The following is a 9,939-nucleotide window of genomic DNA, read 5'->3' as shown; positions in this document are numbered from 1 at the left end:
GCCTCTTTTCCTGGCTTGCCGATGGCTGCCTTTTCACTGCGTCCTCAGACAGCCTCTTCTCTGTGTGTCCCTGAAGAGAGAGAGAGGTCTCTGGTGTCTCTTCCTCTTCTTATGAGAACGGCAGCCCTATCAGATTAGGACCTCACCCTTATGACCTCATTTAACTTTGATCACTGCTGTAAAGGCCCTATCTCCAAATGCAGTCACATTGAGGGTTAGGGCTTCAACATACGAATTTGGAGGAGGCATAATTCGGTCCATAACCTCTGGACTTCCAGCAAGGTGAACCAACAGGTGTCTTTTTTTGAGGCCGGCTTGAGTTGGTTTTTCGTCACCTCTTACCTTACAGTGTTTCACTCCTATTCATATCCCTGCTATGGGTTTCTAGCACAAAACCAATGCACAGAAAGTATCAATAAATATTTGTAGAATGAATGCCCAGTTGCTATTTTTCTTCTTGTACCTGTAATGACTGCCTCACAGATAAGCTATAAGCCTTTTTTGCTCCCTCAGCCCCGGCCTAAACACCTAAGGCAGACACGTGGACCTTATCCCTAGAAAATTCTTTTCAGATCAACCCACTGGCTACTTATACAGGGAGCTAAGGCTTCAGCTATGAAATAAGGGGGTTAAACTAGACACACTAGCACACCTTCCAGCAGAAACTTCCCCCAGCTCCCTGCCGGCTCTAATGTCCTGTGGCTCTGCCTGAGGCTCTGTCTGAAGGAATTGTTCTGCTGTTCAGACTGAAGACCTTCTAGTGCTAACAGTGTACAGTCTCATGAGAGGTCCCTCGGGGCTCCTGCTCGAAGTCCCTGTGGCTCTACAGGAGGACCCTTCAAGCACTAACAGTCTGGGGTTCTGTTTGAAGTCATTTCAAGCACTAAAGTCCCAAGAGTCTGTAATTCTGTGCTAAGCACAAGACATATTTTGGTTGGCTACTAGACCTCTTGTCCCAAACAGAAACAAGAAAGCCCTTAACTGTCACATTATTGTCCTTCCAGATGAGACCAGAGGCTGGCCCTGCTGAAAAACAGGCAGACGGGAGCACTGTGGTGCTCAGAGATTCGGTCAGTTCCTGCACCCGGACACTCAGGTCCCCTGTGTCCATTGCTCAATTATCCAGACGGCCATTAGCGGGAACCAAGATGCAGGGCGTGCAGTTTCAGGCACAAGGGTTCCACCTCCTGCTCACTCGTGCAGACTGGGGAAGTGTGGTGGGAAGCGATTGCCTCATTGCTCAGCCAACTGGGATATGAGAGAATTAGATCTCAAGGAAGATGGCCAGCGAGCGGATGCCATGGTCAGCCAGGACCTCGAGGGCCCAGAGATACTCTCTCCTGAGGCTGCAGTGACTCCAGGTCTCCTTCCCACACCTTTTAGAGTTCCTATTGCAGGACACTTACCATTACTGGACAGCTGCTCAGTGCCCTGCCTACAGTAGCTGTAGGCTACTCAAGACCTCCTTGCCAAATGGCTTCTGACGAGGTTCACCCAGTGAAAGGTTCTGGAGGAAGACGGGGCACTGGAGAAGGAGAGAAGTCTGAGTATTACTCCTGGTGCCCGACATGGGTGGCATCTCTGGCTGTGGCTGCATCCCCTTCGTGGCTCCAGGTCCTGCTGGGCAGCCCCAGCTCCTGTACCAACCTCCTCCCTCTGTTTTTCCGGCCTTGGGGGAAGTGGCAGTTTCCTGCCGCAGCTCATCTCTGGTTGGCCTCCCCAGTCCCCAGGTGACTTTCAGCATTTCCAACCATTCCCTCCGCTGAACCTGGTTCTGGTCTCCTGACAGGGCCCTGCCTGATCCCGGCTGGAAGGACACAGTCGTGGTCCCCATATTCTACCCCCAGCTGTGGGTGGGGCAGCAACTCCACTGGGCAAAGTGGCAGGAAACTTCCGAGCATGAGGGTGAGCAGAAGCCCCATCCTGTGGCCTGGCCACCAGGGTGCCCCTTGGGCTCCAGGTTAGGTGACCATGAACAGAACTTAGCTGCCCACCAGCAGGACCCCACTGGATCCCACACCAGGACCCCTGGCAGCTGGTACATCTGGGTCTGCAGAATATCTTCTTTCTGTCTGTTGAGATTCATTCTGTCACTCATGTCCTCCCAGCCTCAATATATTCCCAGCTGGGCCACTTGCTACCTATGTGACCTCAGGAAGTCACTTAACCTCTGTACACTTCAGTGTCCTTATCTGTATTACAGGGAAAATAATAACTGCCCCCCTGCCGCGCCCCAGGGTTTCTGTGATGATGATGAAATGAGATAAAACTTGGCTGGGCAAGGTGGCTCACATCTGTAATCCCGGCACTTTGGGAGGCCAAAATGGGAGGATCACTTGAGGCCAGGAGTTTGAGACCAGCTTGGGCAATATAGTGAGACCCTGTCTTTACAAAATTTTTTTTTAAAAAATTAGCCAGATGCGGTGGCGCATGCCTGTAGTCCCAGATATTTGGGAGGCTGGCGCAGGAGGATGCCTTGAGCCCAGGAGTTTAAGGTTACAGTGAGCTATGACTGTGTCACTTCACTCCAGCCTGGGCAATAGAGCAAGGCCCTGTCTCTAAAAAAAAAATTAATTAAAAAAAAACTTGGCACGATGCCTGGCACAGAGTCAGTGGTCAGTAAATGGAGCGGCAGTTGTCGTTATTGTTGACGATGATGCTAGCAGTGGCAGCACTAGAGGAACGTGTCTGTGAGGGGCTTCGGAGAGCAGCAGCACCTGGGAGGGGTGGAGTGGAGGCTCCTGAGACAGGCTGGCGCGGAGGCGCAGATGGAATCCTCCCGCCACTGGAAGAGGTTGCGTCTGTTAGCATCACCATCATCATCAACGACAGCCCTGTTTTATAAAGCCTTGAGCCTCAGGAATCTGCCTAAGGTCACGTTGCCAGAACGTGGCAGAGCCAGCATTCCAACCAACCTTGTCTGATAGAAAATGCCAGTCTCCCCAGGAGGGGTTCGTGTGTGTCTCTCCATGACCATGGCTCTGGCAGGGAGCCGGCACTGGTCCTGGCATTTGAGTCAAGGAGGTGGGCGGCCCATAGATAAATGGATCACTCTCAAATCCAGTCTGGGACCCAGCCCAGGGCTCCAGGCCTGTTCATGTGTGTGTGCATACACGTGTGTGTGTGTGTGTGCGTGTGTGCATGTGTGCACACAGGCACATGTGGACACCCCTGGCCTGACCTCTGTCTTGGCCCAGGAGAGGATAGTGAAGTGTATTTGGCAAATCAGGTGGGAAGAGCCGAGTGGTTGCCACTCTCATCCCCCTCTCTGCTCCCCAGAGATGCTCAGAGATTCTCCTGGGGAGCTGACTGTTGGCCTAAGACCCTTGCTCCCCGCAAAGTCAAGAAGAGAGGACAGCAGGGAACTCTTCCAAAATCAGTTCAGATGTCCCAGCCCCTGAGCCTCCAAGCCAGAAGGTGACTGACAGCCTTGTGGACTCCCAACAAATGAGGACAGGCTGCCTCAGCACATCCTGTCCCCAGAGCCCACCACCTCCTGGAAACCAACCTCAAAATGGCCCCAGGCCTTGCTGCAGGCTCTGAGCAGTGCAGAATGGCTCCCTCCTAATAGCCCCCTGGGACCCTGCCTGGTGTGGCATAAGGAGATGAGCCGTGGAGTCAGGGTGACTCTCAGCCTGGACCCATAGAAGTGGTGGGGCCTTAGGCAAGTGACCCTTGGTTTCCTCGTCTGTAAAATGGCGATGATGCCTTCCCATCAGTAGGTGCCTAGTAAATGTGGGTGCTTCCACCTCTTCCCTTGTTTCCCCCTTCCTGTAGACCCCATAACCTCCGCTGACCACTTTACCACCTAGCTGCAGGGCCTCATTTCCCAGAATCCTCCCAGGCTGTGGCCCAGCCTCTGAGCCTCGCAGGAGACAGCGGTTTCTCCGTCCTTTGCTTGTGGCCTGCCGTGGGCCAGCTCCCCCAAGAGCAAAGGCCGCAGAGCTGGGAGGCTCAGGCCCCACCCTCTTTGTAAACACTAGTTGGGCATCAACTGACCTCAGGAGGGAAGTGCTCCACCGGGACCCTCCTTTTCTAGCCCTGCCTGCTGCTGTATGTTCCAGGGGACGTGCCAGGCAAGTCTGGCACACTTGTGCCCAGGCCACCTCCATCCTGGAAATAGTCACTGAGAGCCAAACTTCTGGCTGAAGGTGGAAGGGAGTTAAAAGGCCCTGAGCATGTCTGCCTGACCTCACATAGCTTCACGCTGGGCCATCCCAGACAGGGCAAGCTCTCTCTGATTTAAATATTTCTAATGAGCAGGACAGACAGACATATATAGGACTTCGCTGTTATGTTATTGTTTATTTCTTAAAAATAAAGACAGGAATTAAATATAACAAAATACTAATCATTTTCATTTGGGACAGTGGGGATGTAAGTGTTTTTTTTTTTTTTTTAGACTATCTAAAAGACCAGAAAAGTGTGTGTTTTTTATTATCCTTTGGAACATACTTTTCTGTATTGTTAAAATTTCTCTAAATAAAAACATTTTTAAATAAATAAGATTGGCACAGGTTTACAGGAAAAAATTTAGAAAATACCAAAAGTATAAAGGGGAAAATAAAAATCACCAGAATGTCTCCTCTGGAACCAGACCACTGATTGACTTATTTCCTTCTGGTTCTTTCTCTAGCATATTTATGTTATATCATTCTTTTTACCAAAAAGAAAAAGAAACAGAATCCTATTGTTAAATAACCTTTTTTCCCTTAACAATGTATTTTGAGCAGTTTCTCATACCTCTGTTTACTTTAGTATACTTTTCAGTCTTTTTCCCATGTAATCATGAGTAAGGTTTTTTTCTTATTACAATCTATATAGATCTCATTAGGATCATATTGTATATGCCTTTTATTATTTTTTCTTAGCTGGGTGTGGTGGCACATGCCTGTAGTCACAGCTACTTGGGATGCTGAGGGGAGAGGATCATTTGAGCCCAGGAGTTTGAGACCAGCCTGGGCAACAGAGGAAGATCCAATCTCAATTTTAAAATATAAATAATATATTAAAATATATTATTGTTTCTTATTTTAAAAAGTAATGTAGTTTTGTTATGGAAAAATTAGAAAATATAGATAAGCAAACAAAAGAACATGTAAAATCGCTGTGGCCTACCACCCTGAAATAACCTCTGCTAACATTTTAGTTTTTAACATTCCTGTCTTCTTTTTTACATACATAGGGAAATATATATAAACATGCATTTTAAAATAAAATTGGAATCAAACAGTTCATACTATTTTTAACTTGCATTTTTTGTTTACTTAACAATATATCTTATATTGATGAGCATTGTTTCAGCTGCAAATGATAGAAAACCCAAAGTAACAGTCACTTAAGCATGCTAATTTCTCTCTCTAGCAAGTGACTTCCAGCCTTAAGCAGCCTAGGCTGGTACCACAGCTCCATCACAGACCTGACTCCTTCTAACCTGATGCCCTCCGTCCTCAGCATATGGCTTTTACTTTGCGATCCAAAATGGCTGCTCATGTCCACAATCCAGAAAGCTGAAGGAGAAGGAAGCACAGGAGAGAGCAGCTTCTCTCCCCAAGGACGCTGCTTGTCTCTCTCACCATGTGAGGACGCAACTATCTTGGAAGCCATCTTGGAAGCAGAGAGCAAGCCTTCACCAGACACTGAATCTGATTGGGGTCTTGATTTTGGACTTCCCAGCCTCCAGAACTGTGAGCAATAAATGTCTGCTGTCTATGAATTACCCAGTCTCTAGCAGCAGGAATGGACTAAGACAGACACTTCCTGGAATTCATATACATCACTTCTGCTTATATCCCACTGGCCAGAACTCGGTCCCACAGCCACTGGGAAATAGGATATTTATCTAAGTAGGAGTTCTGTCACTATGGCAAAAGGGGAGAACAGATATTGGGGAACAACTGGCGTCTCTGCCACGTATCACAAACATCTTTCCAGTGTATATAGTTTTGTACCCTGCTTTCTTCTCTTATTTTTTGGTGAACATTTCCCCGTATCATTAAATATTCTTTGAAAAAAAATGTGTTTTAAAGACAGGGTCTTGCTCTGTCACCCAGGCTGGCTGGAGTTCTGCAATCATAGCTCACTGCAACCTTGAACTCCTGGACTCAAGCAATCCTCCTGCCTCACACTCCCAAGTAACTGGGACTATAGACACATCCCACCACATCTGGCTACTTTTTAAAGAATTTTTTTTTCTTGTAGAGAGGGGGTCTATGTTACCCAGGCTGGTCTTGAACTCCCATCTTAAGTGATCCTCCCACCAGGGCCTCCCAAAGTGCTAAGATGACAGGTGTGAGCCACCCTGCCCAGCCTTGAAATTCTTAATTTTTAATGGCTGATTTATATTCCATAATCTGTATGTAGCATCACTTATAGATCTTATTACTTGATATTTGGGTATTTTGCTCTGATAAATAAGCCTCTTTTATGCTTAAAATTTGTTAGAGGAAGAGATTCCAAGCTTTCTTCTCTACCCTGTGGGTGCCCACCTATGATATTGTATTGGGGCGTCAGAGCAGTATCTGCCTGGAAAGCTGGCTGAGGGTCTCAGTTTGTTCCTGCTAAAGAATAGAGCTCTTTGTCAACAGGTGTACCCTGCTGCTCCCATTGCAGGGGAAACTACAGGAGTAGGCAGGGCTGGTAGGCAGTTCCACACTAGGTGGGCAAATGGAGGAGTGTCAGGGATGGTGGGAAGTGAGTAGGAGGAATCCCTTAGAAGCCAAGGGATGGCCTGCCCTAGAAAGGCTAAGGGACTCCATGGTGCTCATTCATTCTTTGTTAGGGCTCAACAAAAGCTTTTGAGACCCTACACAGGGCCATGGCCTGTGTCAGGCCCTAAGGATGTCTCAGAGAAGACATGGTCCCTGCTCTTGAGGGACTCAGTTAACTTTAAATTCTTAAACATTAAGAGTTCAACCTGGAAAGTTGCCTAAAATACAGGATTCTAGAGCCCACACCCAAAAATCTGACACAATAGATGTTGGTGAGTCTGGAATCTTTCAGTCTCTCCAGATGACTTTGATGATCGGGGACCATTTTGGGAGACAAGTATCAGTCAAGGATTGTGGAGGGAATCTCCTAAACCAACAGACCTGAGCCTTTATCTGCTCAGGATGCAGGTGGAACCTCCATTGAGCCTTAGGCTATAGCAAAATAATGGAGACACCTTCAGACCTGGACCCAAAGCTCAGCTCCTTCCTTTGGTAACTGAGTGAACTCAAGCGAATTAGTTAATCTCTATAAGCCTCAATTTCCTCATCTATAAAATGAGGATAATCATACTGCTTCCCACGTGAAATTAAATGTTAAAGAGTTTAGTAGAGTGTCTGGCACTCAGTAAATGCCAGATATTATTATTAAATTAATTAAAATTAATTTATTAATTAAAATTGCCTCTAGGTAAGTAATTACAGCAAGGGACTGGAAACAAGGTATGTAAAGAACCTCACACACTGCTTGACTCACAGTGGTAGGCATTCAGTAAATGGTTATTATTACCATTATTACTATTATTAACTTCCTCACATACATTTTAATTCTAGGCCTTATTATCTCTGCAGCTGTATCCACCACACAATTTTTTGGCCTCCCGATAGAAATCATGGATTTGGGGGCTCCAAAATGTCAGCTTAATGTCTGCCCCTAATGCCTGCCCCAGCACGAAAGAGATTTTCTCAGCTCCTTCCAGAAAGATGTGCAAGTGGCAGGCACGTAAGATGAGAGTGGGAACCTCAGGCCCCTGCCTTGAACTTCCTGCTTTTGGGGAGCCCAGGCCTGGGCTGACCCCCAATAGTCAGGGAGCCATGGAGGCCCGAGGCTGCTGCGAGGTAAGAAGGAAGATGCGGGGTCGCTGTTGATAATGATGTTTTCGAGTGCTCATGGATGGCGCGGTTGCCATGGTAATGCTGCTGGCTCCGAACAAGCTGTGGCCTCTCTTGAGTTGTGAGTCAGGTTCAGCTTTATTTATTAAAAAGGAAAACCAACGCCCTGACCTGCGGAGGACAAAGCAAAGCTCCAGGTGGAGGCCACAGCATACAGCAGGTGACTCAGCAGCGCTGCACACGGTCCAAGGGCCTCCAGGCTGCGGGGCCTGGAAAAGTCCACAGGGGTAAGTGGGGAGGCCAGCAGCTCAAACCATGGCCCAGGAGAGAAAGCACAAACAGACTCCACACTGCTGGTTGGAAATCACTTAATAAGAAGCAGATCCCATTTTTTCTCGGCTCTGGTCCAAAGGCCACACTCCTTCATGGGACTCTGCCTCATTCAGGTGTGGGAGGCCTCAGGGCCCAGGGATGGACCCTGCAAACCACAAAAATGTTTTCCTGGGGTCTAAATTTGTGGGAAGGGGCCCCCTTTCCCAGAACTTCTGCAGGATAAAGGTAGTGATGACTGCAGCTTCAGCAGAGACTTCTGATAGAGCCTGGCCTGTGTCATCGCCCCATGGGGAGGCCCATGGTCACAGTAATAATGATACACAGGAATCATCTTCCTTGCCTTGGTCACTGTCCCAGGATCCTAGACATCCAGGTACCGGGGCCATAAAACCTACTGGTTTGCCTGCGTTCACTGTTGATCCCACTGGCTGAGGAGAAGTTGTTGGTTTCCCCTCCCCCTCACTCCAGCATCGGGGTGTCCTGGTGTGCCCACCTCCTAACCTGCTCTGCACACCAACCTTGTCTCCACCCACTGCCTTCGTTACCTAGCAGAACATTACAGTGGTTAGGCCAGTGGGTGCTGAAGTCAGGGCGGATGGATTTAAGGCCTCCTTCTGCCACTTGCTACCTACATAGCTGAGCCCCCATTCTCCCATCTATAATGCAGGGGTGATAAAATAATGGCACCTACTCACAGGGTTGCTATGCGGATGAAATGCAATCATATTTGCATGTTCAACACAGAGCCTGGCTGGCACACGGTAAGCGCTGGATAACTGTTCACCATTGCTAACTTTTGCTCAGGCCTCATCATATCCTGCCTGGAGAGCAGCAACAGCTTCAAAACTCACTGGCTGATTAGAGACTTGCTCACCTCCAATCTATGGCCACGCCACAGCAGAGTGGTTTATGTAAACCGCAATCCTGATCATGTGACTTTCCTCCTTAAAATCCATCATGGCTCCTATTTGCCTTCAGGGTACCTTTTAGAATTTCCTAGAGTGGCCAACAAGGTCCTGACTATCTAGCCCTTGGCTACCCTCTCCACCCTGCATCTCACCACACCCTCCTGGCCCTGATAAGTTACAGCCATACCCAACTGTTAGCAGTGTCCCCACGGTGCCAAGCTCTGCCGTGCCTCCAGGATTTGTGCCTTGCTCTTCCCTTTACCCTGAATGCCCGTTCTCTTCTGTTCACCTAGGAAACACCTGCTCATCCCTCAAGACCACATCAGGAACCTCCTATAGGCCAGGTGCGGTGGCTCACACCTGTAATCCTAGCACTCTGGGAGGCCCAAGGTGGGCAGACTGCTCAAGGTCAGGAGTTCAAAACCAGCCTGAGCCTAAGAGCAAGACCTTGTCTCTACTGAAAATAGAAAGAAATTAATTGGCCAACTAAAAATATATAGAAAAAATTATACAGGCATGGTGGCACATGCTGGTAGTCCTAGCTACTCGGGAGGCTGAGGCAGGAGGATTGCTTGAGCCCAGGAGTTTGAGGTTGCTGTGAGCTAGGCTGACGCCACGGCACTCTAGCCGAGGCAACAGAGTGAGACTCTGTCTCAAAAAAAAAAAAAAAAGAAAGAAAAAAGAAAAGAAAGAAAAAAAAGAACTTCCTGTACTGTGAAATCCCCTATACTGTTAAACCTTCCTGTCCTGCCCCCACATGCAGAGCAGACCGCTCCCTCCTCTGCACCACTTTGGTACTTTCCATAAAGACATTTACCGCTTTACATTGCAACTATTGTTATCCATGCCTGTGACCCCTTTCGGCTTCTTGAAGGGAG

This window comes from Microcebus murinus, chromosome 4 (assembly GCF_040939455.1).
Source record: "Microcebus murinus isolate Inina chromosome 4, M.murinus_Inina_mat1.0, whole genome shotgun sequence".
NCBI classification, from domain to species: domain Eukaryota; kingdom Metazoa; phylum Chordata; class Mammalia; order Primates; family Cheirogaleidae; genus Microcebus; species Microcebus murinus.
The sequence above is the reverse complement of the archived record's forward strand: the minus strand, read 5'-3'. Positions refer to the sequence as shown.